This window comes from Podarcis filfolensis (assembly GCF_964270895.1).
Source record: "Podarcis filfolensis genome assembly, chromosome: 3".
NCBI lineage: Eukaryota > Metazoa > Chordata > Lepidosauria > Squamata > Lacertidae > Podarcis > Podarcis filfolensis.
The window spans coordinates 94,170,840-94,197,455 of NC_139606.1; the positions used below are offsets into that span (position 1 = coordinate 94,170,840).

Below are 26,616 nucleotides of genomic sequence, written 5' to 3' on the forward strand. Positions count from 1 at the left end.
ATCCCCTGGAAAGAATCCGTGGTTCTTTGCAAAGCAAAGTCTCATATGGAAAATTTTACTTCCTAAGCCCGTTAATTGCTTTTCTTCTCGTTACATTTTTTTTAAAAAAACCCAGTGGGAATTGAGGGGCACCAGGAACTGGGAATACAGACAATGTTTAACCCCCTTCAGTTTGGTTTTATTCCCTAATTGAATATATACACAGAGAGAGAAGGAGACGGGCTGCATTTGGAGACAGCCGCTGCTGTTAAGATGCTGCGCCGACCTCTGTAAAGCAGGACAGAAACGGCATTTGTTTTCAGGACCTGCTTCCTGCGGCAAGCATCCTTTCGTTCATAAGACTGTTGACCATTTCTCTCTGTTTCTAAATTAAATCATATTTAGGGGACAGCTCATACAGTAAAAGGCAGTCACACAAAGAATAATTTACTTACATTGAACTAGGTGCAGCCGACATCAAAGTTCAAGAAAGATTTATAATGCAATGTAATATATATATATTATATATCAATCACACAAAATAGGTAGCATTTCAAATGTACGTCTATATATGTGTTCATATTTAGTCCCCAGATTTAATTTCTTCTAGAGACCACTCTCAGATCTGATATTATCAATTACTTGAATGTTTTTCCTAAGAAAGAAAGAAAGAAAGAAAGAAAGAAAGAAAGAAAGAAAGAAAGAAAGTCTGATACCTTTGGAAGGCTAACAATGCAATGCCACTTGTCATATAATTTGTTATATAATATTATGCATAACTCCTATTAGCTCAGAACAAGATCACATTAAAGTTTGACACTTTTTAGGCCCCATGGGAGAATGAAACACATGCTTATTGCTGAAATCCTTTGCAGACTCACTTCAGAGAAATACCCATTGTGCAACAATGGGATTTACTTCTGAGGAAACGTGTCCAGGACTGAACTGCAAATCACCCCCTTACGATATCAGTGGGACTTGCAAGAGCTCAATTTAGGCTGACTCTGCCGTGCCATGTGTGTGCTGTGACAATGACATGCTCATATTGAATTTGATTTGAGGCCACTGGGGATTTTTTTTTAATCTACGTGATTTGGGGAACTTTACAATTTTCTGTTTTGATAATTCATAGTTCTGAAAATGGGATATGTTTTAACTTATTATTGGGTTGTGTTTGTTTATTATGATTTATATTGCAATGGCCATCAGCTACAACACTAAAAATCTGACTGATTGATATAATTAATTTCTTTATTTTCTGGTGGTCTAGATTAGATTGCCCTGATTTTTAAAGAAGTCACATGTTCCTTCTGGATTGCTTGGGGAGGTGTTTAGCAGATTTGAAGAAGTGCCTTTTAAATTAATGGGTTGAATTGGAATAGTTATTTACTTCCTAAGGTATTAGAACTATCACTCTCTAAAAACTTTAGAATATAAACGTGGATGGCATAAATTTTGCTTTCTTTTTATTTTGGATAATCTGACTGACATGAAATTGTTTAAGTCAACATACCACAATTCCTTTTGGAATTTGTATACTGCTCTTTGATTCAATTCTTAGTAAAATTGTGGTTTAGCATAAAATTCAGCTGAAAATACAATTTAACTAAAATAACTATATATAATTACAAAACAATTAACAAGGCTGCTTGTTTCATTTTTCAAATTGTGCCTGTTTTAAAATCTGTTTCAATTTCAATTGAAAATATTAACTTTTGGATCACCAACCATTTGTTTCTTTTGTATATAAACACCATAAAAAAATAATGGTTTGTTGAAACATTGGGGGCAAATGCAACTTAAGCTCTACATTACATTAATCATATTCAAAATTTCATTATGTTACTTTATGTGAATTCCTGAGTCAGAGATGGTAGGAGAGGGGAATGTTAAAATTCAAACACGTTTTTGGAACTCATAAAACTAATGTAATGCTGTGTGCAAGGTAAGTTCGAAAATTATTTTCACCTCCAATTGTTTAAAATTCCCTCTGACTCATATATATTTTCCCAGTAAAATTCTATCCTAAATGATGTAGAGTGCAGCTGAGCAGAATGAGGTGTTCCAAAATGTCTCACTGGGAGGAGCAATTGAGGATCCAAAAGTGAGGTCAGGGGTGGGGGAAGTCCAGTAAACCAGGTTCCAGGTAAGCAAACAGGAAAATAGGGAGCAGGTGGGTGCTGAGTTGAAGTCACTGTGGACCAGCCTGCCAGCATCCTCTGCCTCTTTCCTATGCCTTCGTTGGTTAGTTGGTCTAAGTGTTACACTCGCCTTGTGACACGTGGAGTTTTCAGATGAAATCTCATGTGCAATGTGTACACATGGCCAGGTCTAAAGGCAGCCCAATTTAGGGAAGCTTTTAATGTTTGGTGCATTACTGTATTTTAATATTTTGTTAGAAGCTGCCTAGAGTGGCTAGGGAACCCCAGCCAGATGGGTGGGGTATAAATAAATAAATAAATTATTATTATTATTATTATTATTATTATTATTATTATTACTACTACTACTACTACTACTCCTCTTGCTGGACATACCAGGAGAGGCGGTCCCGTAAGTATGAGGGTCCTAGGCCGCATAGGGCTTTAAAGGTCAAAACCAGCATTGAGTTTATCAAGTGGGGTGGTATCCACAAATGCAATCACCTCCCCTGCCCCACAGACACACTTGCAGTCTCGAAGCGGAGCAGATTATCCTAATGGTGCAGCATGTGATAGCTTGCATGTGTTGACCGGACTTTACCCAACTAGAGAGCAAGGAAGAACAAGATATCTGATAATTAGATGCCTGGGTCTAATGGCATCCACCCACATGGGTTTAACAGAGCAGGTTTAGAAGCAAGTTCTAACATTGGTCAGGCCAAATTTCATGTTCTGTCCATGTAAAAGGCTTCTGAAAAGATGCTCTCTTTGGTTTCATTTATGGCATTCTATAACAACTGAACAGTTTACAATAAACAAGTAAAAAACCGCAACTGAAATACACAGTAAAACATAAACCCACAGGGGGTACATGTACAAAAAAAACAGAACTTAGTGCACCCCCCAAGTTAAAAACACATTTAAAATACAAAAGTCCAGATTGCAGAGGTTACTGCTTTGAGGTTTTATTATAACCATGCAGTATAGAAATGTGGTGAAATAAATAAACAAAAAGCTCTTTATCTTGTGGTGAAAAGTGCACAAGGATGGTGCCAGGCAAGTCTCCCTGGGAAGGGCCACTACTGAATAGGCCCTGTCCTTGGAGATATCCACCTGGACCACAGCCTCTGAAGAGCTGCCACACTTCTGGTACACAAAGCCATATTCTTTTAGTTCCCCCCGCCCCCCATACTAGAATGAACAAGGCAGGCTTCATGGAGAGCACAGTCTGTTACAATATTGGAAGAAGCAAATTAGAAAATGGGGTCCACTGTTAGGCTCACCTGAACAACAAAAATAAAGTATGGGTGGCTGTATTTTGGACAAAACATTTTAGAACCATTTCACTAGGAAAACCGTGGTGATTAGTGGAGTGGTTTTTGTTTTTCATATCTCCAATGAATTAATTGCATGATTTCCTTAATCCAGAGTTCTGCATTTTCAGAAGGGCACAAGTGGATCTCTTACACATGAGACTGCATAGTTGATTCCTGAGCAGGGGTAAGGAGCCAAACTAAGATGCAGGTGGATCCGCTTAATAGGGCAGTTTTTGCAGACAGAAATCTGTGTGTGCATTGAAGCTCCTGAACCCATTAAAAACAAATAAATCAAAGCAAATACTGATTGACTCTAAGTAACTATCCTCAATACAGTTAAGCCAAGGAACTTGACTTTAAGCCAATTTAGCTGCATTTATGCCAATGGAAATAAATCTGTTTAAATCACAGGTCATCAGTTTAAACAGTTTGGGGAATAGTCAGTATATAAGTGAGTTGCATTTATAACTGTCTCTGAGCGTTACATTCCACACACCATCCTCTTCATATAAAATGATAATTCCAACTGTATTTCTTTTCACCCAAGTTTCCATTGCTTTTTTTATTTGCAGTTGTCTTTGAGAACCAACGGGTGCATCCTTTTCATTTCAGATAGTTCAGTGACTTCTTTAAGTTCCTCTTCTTCAGAAATATTGATTCTATCTTTTCCCATTTTTAAAATATTGAAATAATGGCATTCGTTTATCATTCTGGCTTCCTTTCCTTGTTCCATCTCCCCAGCAGTTTTTAGAAACTGTTACCTGGTCTGGTGCCACAGTGGGGTTTTTCTCTCTCTCCTAAACAGGTTAAGTCCCACCAAATTCCCATGGCCAGCATCTTGTCTGCTGCTTCACTCTCCCCCTGAAGAGGAAGAAGAGGGAGAGGACTTTTAGAAGGGACAGACCAGGCACCTCCCTCCATGACTCTGTCCCCATTCCAAGTCTCCATTTAGGTATGCTACCAGTCACCTCCCTATCTGTTTAATTTTGGCAGGACAAGTTGCCTTATTTCCACTTGGCCAATTTCAGGTGGCCTCTCAGCCCCACTCCCACTCCCCAAACCCCTTACATCAGGGATGGAAAACTTGGTGCCCTATGGATATTGCTGGACTGCAGCTCCCATCAGCCATTGCCAACATGGCCAATAGTCAGGCATGATGGGAGTTGGATTCCAGCAACACCTGGAAGGCCACAGGCTCTGTGAACCCTCAAGCCCTCAGGCATAAATGCTCTTCAGGAACGTGCTAGGGCTGCAAGCACTTAATCAAGGTGTGCAAAGGAGGATTCATCAGGGCTGTGCAGCCCTTGCCTCAGCCTTGAATTTCCTCTCTCCCACTCTTCTAAGAATGCCAAAGGGTCCAGGACATTTTCTGCTTAGCCATCCAGCTCCCAGGGCTCTGGTAGCAGCAGGCCTTTACAGCTGCACCAAGGCTGAAATCTTGGCATGGCTTTTAGTCACATAGCATGCTCTCACACATTATGCCAGAACCTTGGAGGCCAGGGGGCTATTAAAACCCACTCTGCCCCTCTGATGGCCTCTTCTGTTCTTTGCAGTGCTCCCCTTCCCAAGTACTTTGAAAATTTCACTGGTTGCCTTTTGAGGGCTGAATAGGATGTTTTTTCAAGTTGCCTTATTGACCTCACTGACTGGGGTTTTTATATTTGTTTGTGGGTTTGTTTGTTTTTACTACTCTGCTCTGTTTCTCTCATTGTGTTAATTTGATGGTTTGGCAGTATTGACTAGGTTGATGTATATGTTTGATTGATGCTTTGGTTTTTGATGTCTTTAAATGTTCATATAATGAAATCGAGTTATTGGCTGGAGTGTTTTGAAATGATTTAGTATCTGATAGTCATTGTAACGGTGTATTGATATGCATTTTATAGCACCCTTGTGAGCTGCTTCGAGCATATTCATATGGAAAAGTGACATAGAAATTTAAATAATAATAGTATTAATAAATTTGGTCATACCTGGTAAGCATGGGCTGCAGTTTCACAGAGCAGGTTCAAGGTGAATCCTGAGGCTTGCATTCTAGGTTGATGGGTGAGGAATCCCTTTGTGGCTAACCTGTGACAATCACACTGATTTATTGGGCCTTGAGACAGGATGGGTCAGGAAAGCCTCCTACCCACGCTTAGGTGTGGGGCTGATAGAAGGGGATGGAGTTAAGCCACCCCCTTTCATGTGACACCATTAGCCTGAACTGACTTGTTAATAGCTAGGTTTCCACACAGTCACACAGAAGATAATTTGCATACCTTTAAATAAACATAGCCCCATGTTTTACCAAGACATCTCCTGTGTCACACCTGTTATGGTCATGGTTGTGGTCAAATTGAATACCTACCGTGATCAATGAGTGTCTGCCACTATCCCTACAATTTGAGAAAGCTGTGCACTAACACACTCATTTTATTTAATGAGTAAAATCAGTGTCCCCCCAGCAAAAACAGAATTGCTGTGATAAGTGAGATGCAGTTGACCAGGATTCCACTCTGTCCAAAATATAGATAAGTTCACCAAATGCATTCGTGAAGGCTAGGGGGAGCCAGCACTGTTTGGGAGCATCATACATTCTGCTCCACCTGTTGCTACTGCTGGCCAAGTATCAATAACTCAAACAGGAACTGGAACCAGAGCTGCCCCTGAACTCCAAGTGATTGAGGATTTAATTAATGACTGTGCTATGTTCTCCCAACAGACAAGTCTGTAAACAAAGACATCAGGGAAATGACTGGGTACACACACACACACACACACACACACACACACACACACACCAAAAAGAAGAGTAAGGTATTGAGTTGAGAGTCATTCAGAATAGAAAAGCACCCCAGAAAGAGTATACTTTTAAAATTGTCCACTTAATAACTCCTAATGAGCATCTGCTCACATGAGCTACATCTGTTACCCCTTTGCTCAATATTGGGGGAAGAGGGAAGGGATTCAGCTCATTAGGCGAGCACCACATCCATTGCATGAAGCAGGTCCCATGCCCAGTTCCTGGCCCTGTCAGGTAGGACTAAGATAGATGTTTCTCTAGAACCCTGGACAGCTACTGCCACTCAGCACTGAGCTAGATGGACCAAGGTCCTGGTTTGGTATAAGGCTGCTTCTTATGTTCTGAATTTCCCACGTTTTCCTCCAAAGCCAATGGCACAGCTTTTCAATTCAAAGACATGGAAGAACCAGGATCCCTCACCTTCACCCCTATGCCATGTGAACCAGCAGCACCAGTTTCCAGCAGCATCAGCAGCTGGCAAGAACCTAGGTGTTCCTGTGTGGCTTTCTCCACCTTTTCTTTGCTGAGGACTCCTATGCCTCCAAAGGCTGCTTGACTGACAGTAATGTAACAGCTGCAGCCATTCACAGCAGGCTGCATTTGTTGCCAGTCTGTCTATTCTGCTGCTTTCAGACACCTGAGAGAACAAACAGGTTGTCAACCACATCCCCCCGGTGTTGTTTTTGGAACTTATCTCACTTTGGTTGCTTTCCACTAAACATTTCTTTGAGTAAGACTCTCTCAGTACAAATCCTCCTGGTGATTAAACAAAATATAGCACCCATCCTCAAAGTGGCGCCAGGGCAAGAGAGTTACCCCTGTTTCTTGTCTGCTATCCCAAGTATGCCTAGCCATCTTTAGCGGGTCTCTTCCAAAGGCCCCATCACCCATGTAATGCAATGGAGGTTGGTCCATTAGGGTGAATGGGAACTGTCCTGCCAACCTCCACCCTCCTGCCTAACTCCTTCCTCACAACCAGTCTAGGACACTGGCTGACAACTTTTTCCTGCGTGGTCTCAGTATTGCATTAGTGGAACTCAAAAGCGGATGGGGACAAATCTAGAGTTAGCTGGTTCTGTCTGTCACTGGCTCCGGGTTCCACCTGCTGTTGGTCACCCTGACTTCCTTCTAGTCTCAATGGGCTTCAGCCCCCACTGATGTTATGATCAGTGGCAACCCTAGAAAGAGCCTTCTTGGTGGTAGCACCTCAGCTGTGGAATTTCCCAGAGAGGCTCATCTGACAGCAACATTTTTCACTAGGCAAATACATTTTTCCTCATTTATTGCAGTAATTTGTTATATTTTATAGTTTATGTATTTTTTATTTTTGTAACTTGACCTGGGATCTTTGCTGAAGGGTGACAGATATATCTTACAAATAAATAATCAGTATTTGCCAGTGATACGGTACTAGTCTGGATGTGGCGTGCTATTTTCTGAATTCCTAAATGTCTCAGTTTCTCCATTTTAGATTTTTAATTCAGGTACAAGTTCTAATGGATATCGCAGCTGAATCCTGCAAATACTTATGGTGTAAATAAAGGCTATTTATAATTACATTGATGATAGAATCAGTCCTAAGTTAATGCTGTCAATAATCTTTTTTATATTTTCCTGACCCAGTATTGCATGAACCAAATTTGTACTATCAGACTGAAAACCAGATCTGGAGCTTAGTGTTGGAGGCAAATTTCCTTTGTATTATTTGGAAGTTAAGACACATTGATTCCCAAGTTTCACAAAGTGTATTACAGCTGTCCTAAAAAAACCCCCAGCATTTTCAACCCACATTTCACAATGATTTCTTCCTTCTTGCCAGCTCTCTTTTTAAAAATTCAATTTTGCTTCAATCACTCCTTGCATATTATAGAACATTGTGCCTATGCTCCGAGAAGCCTCTTGGATTCCTATTGCCAGTATTGTGTGGTCTTGCTGCTTTTGTTTGCAACGTGTATCCAAACAAGGAAGCGAAACACATCCCACTTCTCTGCCTGCGCTTTAATTCACAGCGCCGTCTCTTATTCTCTAAAATACCTCTCTTTATCTGGGCCCCTTCTGTTTGAACGATCTTAGCACTTGCAGCAAAAGGGATTGGCGTGGGGGTGAGGGGGGGGGTGAGCAGGAAAGACACCAAACCGAACTTTTCAAGATCAGTGCTTAACATAAAAATTTCATCACAATCTTTATCATCTTGCAACGGTTGCAGAAAGGGCCCGAGCTCTCGCCACCTTTAACTTCCTTAAAGTCGCCTATTTTACCTTCAAATCTGATGAAGTGTCAAAGTCATTTACCAGTAATGAGTTCTGCTGCAAATTTTATTTTGCTTGGAATTTAATTAATGGGCCAAAGACTTTCCATTGTGATTTGAGCAAATGAATAATAAATCAAGAAAGGAGATTTGTCAGGGAAGGAACATCTGTTTCTTACAAGCGTTACAACATGACTACAGCTTGGCTGTGCATTACCAGCGCAGAGACAGTAGGAGTCCTCTCCTCTCTGGCTCTCTTCATTTATTGCTCCACTGAAGGTGAACAGAGAGCACTCTAATGGGCCTCTGGTGTTAATAAAACTTTTCGCTTCTCCAGTTCCGACGTAGCCCCTTCCTTTTGGGTGCTACTGTCCTTAGTACATGGTTTGCTGGTCAACGTCAGGATTCTGCAGCGTCAGTACTTTAAGGGATGATTAATAACGGGAAGACAAATTCATAAGCAGAAACAATATGAAATTACCATCATATTAGTGTTAACTGTCATGCTTTTTATTTTTGGAAGGAGGGGGGTTGTAAATGAGATAGTGATTGAAGTTAAGTACTTTGACTTGCACTGTCGAAAGGAAAAGTAGGTCATAGGACCTGTTGTGTTCTGTCTAGTTAACCAGTATAAGGGCTCTGGGTTTCAGTTTAGCCTCTTCCTTTTTTTAAACACACACACACACACACACACACAACCATGACTAGCATCTTCGGAACAATTAAGACAGAATTACAGTCTGAGACGCTGAAGGTTTTATACCTCTAAAAAGGGGAGGGGGGCTTTCAAGGCTCTGCAGTCTGTTCGACGGCACTTATTGTCATAATCCCCTCTTTTCGTTCTTCTTTTTAGCTCCTATACCCCAAGGAGGTTTTAAGTGCCCACTAGGTAGGATTAAATTGCCTTATGAAAATTTGCACGACAGGGTTCATGAGGGCCCCGGGGTAATGTTTGTAATATATGCAGAACTATAATGACTGGTAGTGGCATGCGGACATAACATACGATCCAACATGCCCGATTTTGCAACAGGCAAAGCTTAGCATTGTAAGGCGAATTATGCAATGGTACGTGGAACATCGCAGCACATTGCAGGGGTGTTTTATATGTATGCACATGCATGCCCACACACTTCTGGTTTTTCTGCTGTCTTTTATAATGGGCACCTCCGACGGTAAACATGGAATTTCTACAACGTAACTGGCAGTGCAGTTCTTTGCATGAAGGGCAGTGGCTGAGTGGTACAGTGCTGTGCATCGAGATTCTTAAAGCAGCGTGCCAGACAGATGGGCAGCAAATGCAACTTACCCATAAACACACAGACCCCGAACTTGAAGAGACCCGAGTGTGAAAACCTTGTTGTTGTTTAGTCATTTAGTCATGTCTGACTCTTCGTCACTCCTGTCTTCCACTGCCTCCCGCAGTTTGGTCAAACTCATGCTGGTAGCTTCAAGAACACTGTCCAACCATCTCGTCCTCTGTCGTCCCCTTCTCCTTGTGCCCTCCATCTTTCCCAACATCAGGGTCTTTTCCAGGGAGTCTTCTCTTCTCATGAGGTGGCCAAAGTACTGGAGCCTCAGCTTCAGGATCTGTCCTTCCAGTGAGCACTCAGGGCTGATTTCCTTCAGAATGGAGAAGTTTGATCTTCTTGCAGTCCATGGGACTCTCAAGAGTCTCCTCCAGCACTATAATTCAAAAGCATCAATTCTTCGGCGATCAGCCTTCTTTATGGTCCAGCTCTCACTTCCATACATCACTACTGGGAAAACCATGGCTTTAACTATATGGACCTTTGTTGGCAAGGTTATGTCTCTGCTTTTTAAGGAGATGGACCCATTTTTTTCTGGCTCTGTATAGGGCAGCATCCTATGTTCCGTGGTGACGCAGTACAGAGGGCCTGAAAGCCAGAGCTAAAATATATCATTTCTAAATTTACATTTTCATTGATTCCTTCTAGATCACCTGCTTCTACATCAGCCAGTTCACACATTAAGGTCACCTTTAGAGACCCTCCCCTCAGTGGGGGCAGCCAAGTTAAAAGTCAAATACATGTAACTTGAGTTTTATTTCACGTGCAAAATTTCATTTTTATGGGGTTTTTTTTGTTTTGTTTTTAAGATTGTGAACATTTAAAAGTACAACTAGTCAGCATGAAATTCAATGGTGCGTGGCACTCAAGGGTGTTGAATTTGGCCTGGGATGAAGTCTGAAAGGTCTGATCTCTGCTGCAACCTCAGAGGTATGACCATTTTTTCTTACAAGGAATCCAAATCACCCTCAGCCCTACCTCTGACCTTAAAGGTTAACAGTAGGCTTCCATTGCAGGGTTTCCAGGAGCTTCTCTCACACTCTGCACAGCCCCCTAACCTGCAATAGGATTTTAACAGTGAACCACACTGCAGGGCTTATATGCACACACCCACCCCCACACACCCCGTATTTTTCTGTGTATAAGACACCCCCATGTATAAGATACCCCCTATTTGGGGGGACTAAAGTTAAAGAAGATGAAGAGAGAGTTGTTGAGCTTTTTAAAGGGGGAATTGCACGCGCGCCATCACCCCAGCAGGGCTGTTGCTGTGGGCTGGCAAAGTGGGCAGCCGCTCCCCCCACGCCACTGAGGGCGGGAAGCTCCCTAGAGCGCGGACTGCCAACCAGCTGGCTGGCGGTGTGCAGCTTTCCCCCCCCCCACCTGTGTATAGGACGACCCCAGTTTTTTTACATGATTTTTGAGTCAAAAAACCTTGTCTAATACACGGAAAAATATGGTACTTCTCTTTCAGCCAAACCTGCAACTTGAGGAAAATAGCAATGGGTAGCACAGCAGGGTTGTTGAAACCTTCAGCCCAGTTCCCGTCCTGCAATCGAATACCTTTGGACAATATTACACTTGGAGCCTCCGCTGCCATACTCAGTACAGTGGTACCTTGGGTTAAGAACTTAATTCGTTCTGGAGGTCCATTCTTAACCTGAAACTATTCTTAACCTGAGGTGCCACTTTAGCTAATGGGGCCTCCTGCTGCTGCCGCCCAATTTCTGTTCTCCTCCTGAAGCAAAGTTCTTAACCTGAGGTACTATTTCATGGTTAGCGGAGTCTGTAACCTGAAGCGTCTGTAACCTGAAGTGTCTGTAACCCGAGGTACCACCGTACAAGCTTACACTGCAGGGCTGTCCTATTCATAGCCTCTTGCAAGCTGGTGACAATGAATTGCATCTGCTTTTGAATCTGCATTTACAGGGCTATTTTTAAATGTTTCACACTAAATAAAAAATGAGTTAGAAAGAGCAGGTGGGGTGGACACACTCCATCGATTTCTCAGGGCAGATCTCACTTTCATCCCTGGGGCCATTTAGAAATAATTTCTCGGAGTGAACTAGGAAATGACCTATCCAGACGACAAGAGGGTTGTCTCTACCCTTTATATACCTATGTCTCTCTTCCTCTCTCGTCTTTCCTTACTCCTCTCAGAGATAAGAGAAAGAGAAAAGTGTGGCAAAGAGCAATGGTGGGAAAGATACAGATGATGATGATTTATTACCTACCTTTCAACAGGAAGTCCCAGGGCAGGCTACAACAATATGACATCCAGAAACTTAGAACAATTAAAACAAATTACTGTCGCAGAAACAGGGTGGCTCCTGAAAACATATATCTCATCTGTCAAACAGCAGGGCAAGGAGATGGACAAATTAATGGAAGATAATGCTATCAAGTTGCTACTAGCCATGATTGTCTCCATGTTCAGAGGCAATGATGCTTCTGAATCCCTGATTCTGGAAACCATGGGGCAGGAAGGGCTCTTGTCCCTGCATCTGATTGGCTGCAGTGAACACAGGATGCTGGACTAGATTTGCCATTGGCCTGATCCAGCAGGCCCTTCTTACCTCCAGGTGCCTATAATTTATCCCTTCTACTATCCTCCTTGCCTCTCAGCTACCTGCAAGAGGCAGAGGGGTGCCTAATTTTAGCGCCACACAGGGCGCCACTGAAATTTGAGAGCCCAAAGTCTACCACTGGGAGAGGAAACCAGCAGGGGGCTGCTCCCTGCTTCTGGCATTCTCCACAAATGCTTCCTCCTCCTCTTCTTCATCCAACAGCAACTGCTACCCGAGGCCCAAACCGTTCGGGATCGCAGCTCTGAGATGTTAAGTTTGATTATCTGCTGTACCACTGATAAGGAACAAAATATTGCACTGCTGACTGCTTCTGTCCAAAGTTCCAGCCAATCATGTCCTAGCCCAGGATACTCCATTCCATTTCCCTTCCTGTCACTTCCCTCAGTTTTACTTTTGTACCCTCATCACTCAGCATTACTCTCCCCCTCTCCCTCTCCCTCTCCCTCCCTCTCTCTCTATCCTCATTGGGCTGTCTTGAGGGTTCCCTACCCTTAGGGTGTTTTTCATTTTAAAAGTTGTACTGTAAAACTTGGGGATTTCCCAGGCCTGCTGATAGACCTCCCTCTTGTACACAGATAGTGCTGGTTTGACTACATCAAGAGAGATACGAGGAGAGCTCAGAGCTGGCTATTAGTTTATATGATTGCAGATATGTTTCTTCCACAGCATTTTTTTTCTTAATGAGCTACATAAGTTGCTAAGCATAATTCACTGGACCCATTTTATGATTCTACAGGAGGGGAAATTACATGGCGATGAAAAGCTTGAAATATTAATTAAGTGTATCATGAAGGTTCAGAAAGGACAAATATGTAGATTCCCCAAACTGTCATTTTAAATAATCTCCAGTTTTAATGATTTCTTTGGAGCCATCGCTTTTGAAAACCTGGCACTAGCAAAACTGTTATCTTCTTGCCCCTCCATTGTTGTACGGTCTGTCTCTCTTCTTCTGCAGAAGCACAGCAGCATCTGTGGGTGAAAGCCAGACATATGTCTGGCTACCACTGCGAACTCTCAGCCTGGCAGGGATAAAGCAACGCTTATTCCAGGCCCATATTTTTCATTCTCGTTTTAACTGTTACAAACACTCTCCCAGTGCAGGAGAACAACAGGGCTAAACTCAGATTTATGTGTCAATTAAGGGATGTTCTTCTGTCCAAGACTTGCGCGTTCAATGATTATTACCTTATGGGCGCTCTGATTAGCTTCACAGGGGACACCACATCGTATAACTTTTTAACAAAAAGAAGAGAGAGAATCTAGAGGAGGGCTGTCAGATAAACCCCTTAAATATAGATCAATATGCATTTATTGATTGAAGCAAATGGAGATAGTGTGAGAATGAATAACTCTTGCAGAGTGTAATCTGAATAGCAAAGGAAAGAAGAGGGGTTGTGTACAATTCACGGTGATTCTGAAATGTTTTCAGTGAATGTAATTCTATGAAAGGAAATGTCGATATGTTCATCGCAATGTCACATAATTATTGCAATTTAATATATGTACACAGCTTAGTGTGTCTATTTATGCATCCATAAAAAGTGAAAAACATCTCATTTCTCTATCTCTTCACCTATGGAAAGAGGTCCACATATACATGCTTTCTGGGAAGTGTGAATTTGCCATCGCAGCTTTAGCACCACAGACAGAATGTTCATATAGCCATACTTGCACACGTTGGGATGGGTCCAGAACGACTCTTCTGTGAATGGAAGCGATCCGTGCTGTGTCACTCCACCTCTCTCACATTCCTTTAGAGCAGGGGTACGCAACCTAAGGCCCGGGGACTGGATGCGGCCCAATCGCCTTCTAAATCCGGCCCACAGACGGTCTGGGAATCAGCGTGTTTTTACATGAGTAGAATGTGTACTTTTATTTAAAATGTGTCTCTGGGTTATTTGTGGGGCATAGGAATTCGTTCATTTCACCCCCCAAAAAATATAGTCTGGCCCACCACATGGTCTGAGGGACGGTGAACTGGCCCACAGCTGAAAAAGGTTGCTGACTCCTGCTTTAGTGTAAGAGTTGCCAAGATGTTGGACTAACAGCTCTCACCTTCCCTGGTTATTGCCCCTGCTGGCGGTGGCTGAAGGAAGTTGGAGTCCAGCAACATTGGCTTTGAGAGATCTGTAAGCCTTTTTGGGAGTCGAACTCATTTCATTCCTATAAACTATATTTAAAGATATGCTAAAACTCACTCCACATTTCCTCTGGTCCAATTGTCCTTCACCAAAATAAATAAATAAATAAATAACGAGTTTCTGAAGCTTTCAGAGAGGGAAGGAAGGCATTTTTCTCAAACTTTAGAGTTAGGGTGCTGTTCTTATGTGAGCTAAGTTATAAGGTAGAATAGATTTTTCTTCTGCTTTCTTTTGCAGTTAAAATAGTTGCAGCTCTCAGTAGCTTCCTGACCTCACTATATGCCCCCCCCCCCAGCTTTTTCACATTTAAATAAGGCCTTGTGGTTTTCTTTAGCTTGCCAGCCAAAACAACAGAGGGGCGATTAGCCAGAGTGTGGGTCAATGTGGTTGTAGTACAGAGCTAAGGGTACAGAACATTATCTACTGCTACGTTAGGGAAGGTGTCTGGTGAAGTCTAAATATAATGCAAGGTCTTAATAACCAGTTGGCACAGGTTGGCACAGGCTCCTTTAAGGGGTATTGAACAGAGATAAAGTGGTTCTTCTTTCATTAGTACCTTGGTTCTAGCTGAATAACTAAGAGTTTATGTATCCTATGGGCAGCAAAGGTTACAGTCACCAAAGGTACCAGTATGTCAGCGAATACAACTTCTGCCATCCCTGTTTCAAATACATGTAAGAAGTTTCTAGGGCTCAAAACAGAGACAGAAATGAGTATAATAGGGCTTCCTGTTTTCGCTAAGCTGTGATTGAACAACAAGGTTTTCCTGAGTTCTGGCCTGCTCCTGTAGTCTTTGGCACTGACTTCTGATTTGCTCCTCAAACCTACCTCTTGGCTTGGCCTTCAGTTCTGATTTCCTCTTCAGTCCTGACTACTGGCTTCCACCCATGGCTTCTGGTTCTTGGTCCAACTCAGGCTGTTGTCTACAGCTCAGCTCTGATACTGGAAGATATAGAGTATTTACTGCATATATCACTCCTCCTGTTGTGTTGAGGGTCTCTGTACTTCCATCAGCAAGTAATCAGAAACACCGAGCAGGAACACAGCGTTCCATGTGATCATGCAGAGACATTGAGTAACTAGCTCTGTATATTATGGGCAGAGATCCCTTGCTTTGGAAAAAGGTTACTTTCCTCTATGCTTTATGGCAGACACTTCAAGAGAAGCGGTTTGTTGCATAGATGGCCACTAGGTTGTATCCAGCGTAGACCCGTTGAAAACATGAATTTCATAGATCCACTAATTTCAATGGCTCTCCTGAATATAACTGAATTGGCGACAACCCGCTATCTTTTATGGAAGCATGAAAGCAAGCAAGGCTCACCCATTCTATGTTTGAGGTTGAAAGTGGCCGCATGAGATCTGGAGTGCAGGAGCAGAGAACCACATCAGAATACTTCTTCACACAACTCATAATTTAGGGAATGCACCCACTGCTGAATGTTGGGTACAGCTGACTACATTCCAACCATGCAAAACTAAGGGTTTTCTGTACACATACATATCACATCCAAGCAGGCAAGAAGCATTTGCAGTTCCAGAACTCATTCCAGCCAGATAAAAGCTCTCAAAGAAGGCATGGAGCAGGTCTTGGTCAATGGTCTCAGGAGAGTCCTGGAGCCAGACAGAGATGCCTGGAGTTTGAAGACCTGAATATATGGCCTGTTTATATTCATTTCTATCAATGGAATGTGGGATTTGTCATTGAATGAGCTGGATCCAAAGGTTTCCTTCCACCGCAGAAGGCTTTGTCTGATCATGGAAGGGCTCCTTATTTCTCAATTGACTTTTCTTTCCTTGGAAGAAATTGCAGCCATATCTGCACTATCCATTTTTGGATTTTGTTGAGACCTTCCCATGATTATTCTCTTTCCCCTCACCCAATTTTTGGTGTGTGTGTGTGTGTGTCTTATTTTGGATGTTTTTGGAAGACAAACTTCCAACGGGAGTTTTTGCTTCAACTAAAGGGCACTTATGTGGTGCCTATCGCCACTGGCTGTCTGAGCACCTCACAAACTTTAATGCATTTATGTTCACAAAGCCTCCCATTGATTAAGCTTCTTGGCTTCTGGCAAGGAAGACATTTCCCCTTCATTCCAACATATCTTGTTGGGGAGGGATAATTGTGCCCAGCAGATCTTGTTTTTAACGCTTCTTATATATCGCAAAATACTGTAAGTTAACAGCTTGCTCAGGGAACAAGAATTTGTTCCAGTTCCTGATTTAAATGTTTATGCTAATTGCTATTTATTGGCTCAGATGCAAATGATAGGTTGGCCAAAGTGAAATTTTATGACGAGCAAACTCCCCCCTTTTGTGCAAATTGAAAAAGTGAAACAAGAAGAGGATGAAATGAGCCGAAGATGGTCTTAATGGCTGCTTTTTAATGGGGAAGATAAAATTAAGACTGATTTACGTGGCCAACTCCCCTGTTTTCTCTTATCAGCTCATTTGGCAGGAAAAATGGAAAAGTAATTGTTCCTCTTTCAGTGTGGACCTCAAACCATTATTTATTGGCTGAAATTAATCGCTGTTTATCCTTCATTCACGTGGAAACCGCTCTATCAGCATTATGAACCCCGGCAAAACTCAACTAGTCCCTTGCAATTTAGCCGAGAGCAAGCTCAGATCCTGATGAGCCGTGCCTTAATTTTCTGGGCTGTGGGAGTTAATAAAGACTCCTCTTCTAAGGTGGACATATTTGTATTTCTACAACATTAATAACAAAAGCCCACACTTTCTCGTCTGTGGCATGTAAACTTTTTTTTTATGTAGTCAGGGAGGGGGGGATTTAGGCCACATCTAAAACAAGGGAGGGGAACCTGCGCCCCTCCGGAAGTTTTTGGATTCCAGCTCCCATCAGTCCCAGGCAACGTGGCCAGTGGTCAGGGTTGATGGGAGTTATAAGTCCAACAGCATCTGGAAACCACAGGTTCCCCATTCCTGAGAGAGAGAGAGAGAGAGAGAGAGAGGAGCAAAGTGATAACTAAGCATCTATTTTGTTTTTGAAAAACAACAACTTGATATGGACCATTGTCCTAGTGATTGGCCAGAAGTCTCCTTGCTATGGTCATGTCCTTTGCCTGAAAAGATTTACAGCTAAGCAATATTTGTATTTATTTATTTATTTTCCCTCTTTATGTCTGAACCTCTTTATAACCTCCTTCTCACCTGGTGGGTTCTCTGAACTGCCTGCCTGTGCCGTTTTATGCCAAAAGGGAACTAGGTACCTGGGACAGCTACAGCTGCATCTTATCTAACTCTGCCGGGGTGGGGTGGCTGTGCTGGCAACCTGCATCCCAGGCAAGAGCCTTTCCATGTTTTTGCCCTCCTTTCCTATGTGTAACAGGAAAAGGAGCCTCCAATTGCTGCATTTGCTCAATCCAAGAGTGCCCTTGAAAACCACAGAGGGGTTTTCCTTTATGTGTGCACGCTCATAATGGGATTTGCAAGATTAGAAATATAAGAAATAAATCAATAGATTTCACACAACAGTGTGAGGAAGGAATAGAAGAGGAAATTGGTGGAAAATAATTACATCTCCTCCAAAATATTGTTCAACAGTAAACCATGGTGCACAGGAATGCTTAAGAACAGAAAGTGCTGTAATGTCATTTCATCACACGTTCAGCATAAGTGTATTTTTTTCCCCTTGGGAAAAAGTGCATCACTACACTGAATACCAAGGATCTGTAATAAAATTATATTGATATATATTGTGCACAGACAGGACCCACCCACACAAATGGTTAGGAATAGCATGAGAAGCAAATGATGGCAATGATGATCCCCATCTTTTTAACCAAACTACAGCAATGGGATGGAGCCCCATGACTGAAGCCTTTTGCCCCAATAAAAAACCCAAAGCTGCTTGCATAGGAGAATTTTCCATTTCTACTTCCCCCAGCACACCTAGAGTTTCAGGTAGAACTACCCCTATCCCTCAGTATGTAGGATTTTATTCAAGACCCTTTGCTCCACTCGAGAGAACTACATTAAGGGCTGTTTCGGTTCCTTGGATTAGTATGGCTAGCCACATTTGATGTATCTTCTGTATATACCAGTATCCCACAACTAGAGGCTCTGGCTGTTATCAAGAGAGCACTGTGTGGACAGCTTGCCTCCTCCTACCAAACTGGCACTGGCCAATAAAGCTTCGTGACAAAATTATTGTTATAAATTAATATAAGTCATGTTGATGTCTACCCTAAGATGGATGTAGTGATGGTTATTGTGACATGGTGGTTTGTTATTGTTCATACATTATTTCCTTTTCTTATTTTAGAATCTCCCCCCCCCCCTTTCTCAAATTTACAAATGAAAAAAGTTGGTTTATAAATGACAAAATTATTGCTGTTTTCATTGTCCTATGGTGCTCTTTAACGTTAGTCAATTGCCTAGCCACACTGATAAATTTGGGAAAGATGGGTGTGGAACTGCCTACCAGATCACAGCCCCACAGAGTGTTTTCAGCCCCTCCCTGCCCCATGCTAGAGCACACAGCTTGAAGCCACTCTGTTCTTGGACAGAGGAGACCCAGCTCATCACAGGAGAAGGTTGAGGACTTGTATGAACTTCCTTCCTGCAGACTAAATAGAATTCACAGAACTTTCGTTCTTCTCCAGATTTGTTGCTGTTAAGAATCCTCCCTTACAATCTCCATACATCCTGTAAGTTCTCCCTCTTCCCTTCTCTCCTCATCATTTTCTGCTGCTTATAAAGGGGGCAGAGGCCCTCCTACTTATCCCATGTCTCTGCTTTCCAACCCACATTCTTAGCCAGCCCGTCTGGACTTAATTAGAGCCAACTAACATGGGTGATGAGCCAAACTGCCTTGCTCTCTCTTACTGGGTGCTTCCAGGCCACCACTGTTTTCAGGTGATATTGACTCACACACTGGCAAAGTCAGGTTGGCTAATTATATTCTTGCACAACAAGTCCACAGCAAATCCCAGATTTGATTTTGTGTGTGTGTGTGTGGGTGTGTGTGTGGGTGTGTAAGAAAGTGACAAAAAATATCCTGGAAAGTGTGGGATAAGTGTGGGATAGTGTTATATATTAAGCAATACTGAAATTACCCAAATATCTCAAGGGAAGAGGGGAAAAGCTTGTTTTCTCCTGCTCCAGAGGATAGAACTTTAACCAAGGGCTTCAAGTTACAAGAAAGGAGACTCTGACTAAACATTTGGAAAAACTTTCTGACAGTAAGAGCTGTTTGACAGTGGAACTGTCTCCCTTGGGAGGTTGTGGACTCCCCTTCCTTGGAGATTTTTAAGCAGAGGCTGGATGGCCACCTGTCATGGATGTTTTAGCTGAGATTCCTGCATTGCAGGGGGTTGGACTGGATGACCCTCAGGGTCCCTTCCAACTCTATGATTCCATGAAATAATAATTAGAAAAAATAGCAACACTTGCTTTGATGCAACATCCTCTAACATTCTGGCAAAAATCAGAATGAAATAGTCAACATTGTCTAATCTCCCTGCAAACAAACCAGGATGACTGTAAGCACCCCTGGACTTATCATGGTGAGATATAAATTCTCATGTAGACAAACTAAATAAAAATTGAGCAGGATGTATGAATGTAGAGTTCCTCTGCCACTCAGTTATGAACATGTGAGTTTGTAGGGAAATATGTGTGAGTAGTCAGATGTTCCCTTGAATCTTCCCTCCTTCACACAACAGCCCCAGAATTATTTTTTTCTTGTTTTATGGCAGCCTCTTACACTACAAACAAGCAGTGGCAGAAGCAACCATTACATTCCTGACTTTTACATATAATGCAGTCTCGTCCATCAAAATGAGGGGAAGGTGCATATCGAGAAATTCAACCCACCCAAACCTGTTAAACTTTCCTTCAACTTTGTCTCTCCCCCTGCCCCAAATTAGGTCATTAAATTTGACAGAGCTGAAGTTAGCTCAGTATCTAGAATAATTCCTTACAGAACTAAAAAGCCTTTTGAGTATTATTTTTATGATGTAAATGTTAAAATGATATAGGCTTGTTCTAAGCCATTTAAGATTATTTTCATTAGTTTTCATAATTGTTGGAGTCCACTTAAGTAATTTATTAGAGGTCCTTTAATGAGGCTATGCCAATAATTGGATCCTTTTTGGCCTTGCTGACCATAGTACTTTCTACCTAAATTCTGTAATCGATAGAGGGATGCACTCTAAGGTCATAGCTTTTGAAAACGACACAAGTTTGATAAAACATATAGGTATACATAATATATCTATGAGGTGGCAGTTAACTAAGGATTGTGGCAAGGTTTATTTGCATAGAAGAATTAACACACATAAATGATCTATAGGAGAATAAAGGCAATGCAAGAACTTTACTAAAAAGGTAAAAAAAGGTATTGGAAACTGTAATCATTCATAGGGCTTCTTCTTACTAACTATCTTACTTACTATCTCTTTCCAGACATCCTCTTTTCAGTGATCTTCTATGGGAAGGTGTCATAATCCTGCAAAGTCTTAAATGCTCTTTTTATTACATTATTAGGGCATTTCTCCTCCCATTTCACAGAAGAAGAAATGTGACTTGAGAGTTGGTGAACTTTCCTGAGGCAAGGCAGTAAGTCTGCGCAGAAGAAGAGGGCTTTGAATCCAGATGGTCCTCGGCCAAATTCAAACTTGCATTAATCCGCACTGCATTTCAGTGCAAAAATAACACTTGAATTCAGCACAAAATAAAGTAAGATTTCTGCTCACATTGCAATTCCAGGACTATGGAAAGAAAGAAAGAAAGAAAGAAAGAAAGAAAGAAAGAAAGAAAGAAAGAAAGAAAGAAAGAACCACCCAAAAATAAGATGCAAATTTGCATAAAATTGCCAATGTATATGCAAAGATTTGGAAATAATTGCTATAATTTAAATAAAATTGGACATATATCACCATACTGGGGAACACTGTGACCAAGGGATCTTTATGCTTGCTCAGGCTTCTGTCTAGATGTTGTTGGTGAGCAACATCAAAGACCTTGCTTCCCCTCATGCTTCTTTGTTTTGAAACCAGTCTTGGACAGCACCTTCTTCAAACAGAGAACACTTTTGAGGAGAGCCCTGTACTAATGGCTGTCTTAACCAAGCCGAAGAAGTGGAACATCCTCCCTTTGTGTATCATTCTTGCCCCACAAAGCTTAAGAACAGCTGAATTACAAATGATACCCCAACTGTGAAGCAAAGAGCAGAACCAATGAGACACTGAAAGGAGCCAAGTTAGCTTGAATCTTTCCATGCAGCAGAATGAGGTGAAAAGGTGGGTTGCACCACATAATGATCGCCTGGGTACGAAAAATAAAAATAGAAAGAATCTGCAAGTAGAAAAATTAGCAGAGCAAGGAAAGTCTGGGCTACAGTACTAGGGGCAAGTATTAGCTTGTTTCAATGCTTTCCCCCCATTTGCTTCATATCGTACCTTTCTGGGAAACTAGAATATGATTCTATAGTATATAATGTTTGGAGGGAGGAGGGTTTTCTGACTGTGCTCAGGCTGAGATCATAGAAGCATCAGGTTGTGAATAAAGCACAAGTACATAGGAAGAGCCCTGCTGGATCAGGCTGAAAGCCCATCTAGTCCAGCTCCCTATTCTCACTGTTGTGGGAATTTGCAGTCAACATAACAATTTATGTTTGCTAAATTAGGATATGAAGGGGTTAAGACTGACAGAGTTCCTGATTACCAGAGAGGGCACTATGTGATGTCACTTCCTTTGAGTTCTCTGGTGGGGAAAAGTAAAAAAAGAGGGTTTAATCGTTTCTACTCCTGCCTCATCAGAACTCCTTGACTTTTCCACCATGCTTCTAAGGCAGATGGACATCTTTCTGGTCTCTGCTCCAGTGGAGACGCCATTCTGAGCTCATCTATGTATTTTGTAATCTAGAAGTAGAATTTGCCTGCCTTGATTTCATTACTGTTACTGCTGGAATCAAGTGCAAGACTTTATGTGAGTAAACACTATTTTATGCTTAATTTACAGTCTGTTGCATGATTTTTTTATTAAGGGAAAATCGTGTCTGCTACCACAGCCTGGATAAATAAAATTAAATCTACACAGTCTGGTCCCAAAGTTTACACTTTAATGCTGCAAGGGATGGTGTTTAAACTCTGCTAACTAATGGTTTTAAGTCTCAACACTAAACTGATGATTTTAAAACGTTCTGCTCACACATATGAGCAATAAACTGTAAAACGATTTTTCCCATCCTACCTACAGAACCCATCGAACAACAAGGGCCAACAAGATACCTATGGGAAGCTTGCGAGCAAGACCTGAGCTCAACAGCCCTCTCCCTTCTTGTGATTCTCAGCCACTGGTATTGTGAGGTGGGCTGCCTCTGACAAGTGGCACTGAAACAAGCGCTCTTGTGGGCAGTAGCCACTGAAAACAAATGATCAGAACAAGCCAATATCTACCCTAAACAATCTTTGACAGCAAGCCCTGAACATCGGGTGAATCAGACCAAAAGATGGGTGCTGACAAACTTACCACATAGGCTAATGTATTTTGTGGCCAGGTAGATTTTAATTTCAGCAATATTTTTTAACCTTAATTGGGCACGAGCAAAGTCCTCACAACAGATTTTGCTTAACAACTGTAAGGGGAGAATGTACAGCATCCACATACAGAGACACCGTTTTGTATTTCTGCTAGGCTGTTCTCTTCAGATGTAACAGGAAAATGGAGGCTTAATATCTCCCAAGAGGCCTGGAATTGTCCTTGACTACCATGAGGTGAACATAGGGGAACTCCGGGCTCGCAAAGCTCTCCTTTCTTAATTGTCTTCCAATATATGAAAAATGCCTTTGCATATTAAAAATCCATCATCTATTGGGAAACTAATGGGAGCAAGACCCATCGGGGTAAGGCTTCCATCGCTTGTGTTCTTGGATGGGGGTTGATCCAAGGTTGCAAATGACTTATGAAAATAAATGCACCACATGTGAAAATGATATTATATTTTAAGAACTAAAATATATAAAGTTTCTATGGAACAGTTACATGGGGACAGAGTTCACTGAATATATATACACAGACATTTTCCTGGGCGATTAATCACGTTCTTTGTCTCTGTATGCGCACAGAAATTTTTCCCTGCACACAAAATCTGCCATTAGCTTAGCATGTTCTCTTATTTCTGACCAGCATGCTCTGCTATGCTGATTCTAAGGCCCTTGTGGAAGTTTGGTGGTAATATACATAGAGTACATGGGAAGAAGATTCTCTCCCTCTCACCACATTCCCCTGTGCCATCTCCAGAGCAAATTTGGCGCTGGGAAGGGGCATGTGTGCAGGGAGGAGAGGGGGAAATTTCCGTGATGCTAGTGCAATTATTTTGTTCAAGTATCTTCAACCTTTCCAGACCCAGGACCCACTTTGAATCCAAACATGCGTTTGAGGATCCATTTGTCAATTTTAACCATATATTTGCATAGTCGTGGTGCTCCTGTTGTGATCCACCTTGAATAAGGCTGTGACTCCCTAGTAGGTCTCAACCCACAGGTTGAAGACCAGTGATTTAGCTGAATACCACCCAATGGGTTGTATCCGATGTGAGTCATGGCCCCATCTGCATTATACATTCAAAGCACTATCTTATCACCTTAAATAGTCATGGCTTCCCTATAGAATCATGGGAACTGTAGTTTGTTAAGGGTACTAAGAGTCATTCCCCTATTCCCCTCATAGTGATTTAACAATCAGTCAATCTTCCCTTGGAACTCTGGTAATTGTAGCTCTGTGCAGGGAATAGAGCTTCCCTAACAGCTCTCAACTCTGCAAACTACAATTCTTTGGGGAAAGCTATGACTCTTTCAAGGAGTGTGATAGTTATTTAAATGTGCAGTTTGCACCTGAACACAGTTTGTGACATCCAGACATGAGATATGTTTGACACCTTATTGAGGAAGGAAAGCAATTAGAGACTCTTCTGAGGGTCTGCTTGCCAACTCAGATAACATGGATGGCCTGAGAAAAGGGCCTTGCGGGGATAGTTCTGCAGTTATGGAATGACCAGATCATTTACATACTGCTGATACACGCTTTTATGTTACTGCCATTGGTTTAATGCAGCCTTTCTCCAAACTGGTGCTTCCCAGATGTTGCTGGACTTCAACTCCTGTCAGCCTCAGGCAGCATGGTCAATTGTCAGGGATGATGGGAAACGCAGTCTAAACATGTGGAAGGGCCCAGCTTGAGGAATGCTGGTTTAATAAATGCTGCTGCTGTTTTAATGTGTGGACTTGCTTTTTTAATTTTTTATTTTAATTAACAGCTGCTCTTCAGACTCATATAAATAAATTTATAGGTAGATGCTTATGTTTAATAGCAGCTCTGTGTTTCTTGAAACATACAGCGCCATCTTCAAAAGTTATTTCTTCTCTGTTAAAGTACCTCCCCCCCAAAATGGAGCAGTATGTAGTTCAAATGCCTCAAAGCAAACTACCTGTGTGCCCCATCAAACTTTGTTCCACAGAACCTTATTCTCTTCTTCTGCAGTTGATTCCTTATATTTTCAAATTGGATGTTGACAAAAACCAATACATTTTGTAAATCAAACCGTGTTTAATTCATTGACCGAAGCAACATGCCTTTAAAAAAGAAGAAGCTGTCTTCTTAACAGTTGCTTTTGCAGGACCCGTAATCAGAAATACATTTCACTCCTTCAGCCCCTGGGCCTCAGATGTTCTTCCAATGTTCAGCGAGACTTACAGGTGATTAGTATCTCTCGGTGTCAGGCTGCAAGCCAAAAAAAACACCCAGTTGACATTCCTCAGCTGCCAAAGAAATAAAAGAAAGATGTAACAAGCAAACAGCATTGCTTGGTTAGCGAGTGGCTACCTCTCATCCCAAGCTGTGACAAATGTTGAAAATCATAGAAACGAGAGGCCGCAATATTGGCTGAAATGTCAGATAGATTAAACGAAAACAGGTTGATTTTTAGCCATGAGAGAAAACCCCAATCAGGTATGTAAGGAGTAGCGGGGAGAAAGGGAGAGAGAAAGAGTTTCAAATATAAACCTCGAAACTGACAAGTGTGCTGTCAAAAGTTACTCACTAGAGACAATCAGGGCCTGAAACAAATCTAACCAGTGTTCTGGAACTGAATGAGTCGGTGGGGAACTCAAATATGGACACAGTGTCAAAAAGTACAAACGTAATTTTTTTCCCCTTGCCTCATGTAGCTCCAAGCAGCATTTCATTTCTGAAGGCCCATGAGGCCAATACTTTGCTGAAGCTAAGCAAGTCGGGGGTCTGTTCAGTGCCTGGATGGGTGAGTGCCTGGGAGCCATACCTATCAGTTCCAGAAAGGTGAGGTATTAAGGTAAGAGAATTAATAAACCGTAAATCACAACAGAAACAATGGAAATGTCTACAGTTTGATCATCAGTATTTAAGTTACAATTTCCAAGGCCACTATTTTCTTCCATCACTTACAGGTTTTGCTTGCCAGGGCTTGCCCACCCATAAGGCATCATGAGGCAACTGCCTCAGGTGGCAGCAGAACATGATACCAATTTTTCTTCCTCCCCATGTTCTTATTGTATATATTCTCTCACCCCTTCTTCCCTGGCAGGAAGAGGGGGAGCCATTTTGGGGTCTGCCTCAGGTGCCAAAATGTCTTGGGCCAGCCCTGTTGCTAGCAGTTCCAACCGCTTGACAAAGGAAGACATGTTCAAGTTAATCACAAACCACCAGACAGTGGCAAGGAGTTTCTTGGCTATTTGGAGCATTCTGCATTGGGAAAGGAGTCAGCACCTAGGAAATGTGAAGGCTAAGCAGCTTGCTGTAGGGTGCTCCCAGAATTAAGTAGTACTAACTGAGGGCATTTCCTTGCATTATATATGATTACTGCAAGGAATTTGGTCACTGTGAGATAATTCCTCTGTACAGCAGCCACAAAGCAGAAGATATTCTGTAGAAACCCCACAGAGGGCCACCGATTGGGGCCACAGGGAAAATTGGGAGTTCATGCACAGCCCGTCTGGATGCAGGATAGAGCGGTGTGGGTGGGTGTGGGTGTAAAAGCTAACCTATTGTACAAGCATAAAATTCACGTGCATTGCCCTGCCTGTGTTTGCATCTGGTCCCAGCCACATT

At 42.1% G+C, this 26,616-nt stretch overlaps 1 long non-coding RNA gene across 1 annotated transcript in view; it reads left to right on the top strand.

The window, feature by feature from the left end:
• LOC310758878 overlaps positions 1-21,120 on the top strand; it is a 29,013-nt gene extending 7,893 nt beyond the window's left edge. Inside the window, exon 4 of the long non-coding RNA XR_014546042.1 lies at positions 20,938-21,120. This is a non-coding gene — a long non-coding RNA (uncharacterized lncRNA). The remainder of the gene's footprint in view (positions 1-20,937) is intronic.
• The last annotated feature ends 5,496 nt before the right edge of the window (positions 21,121-26,616 follow it).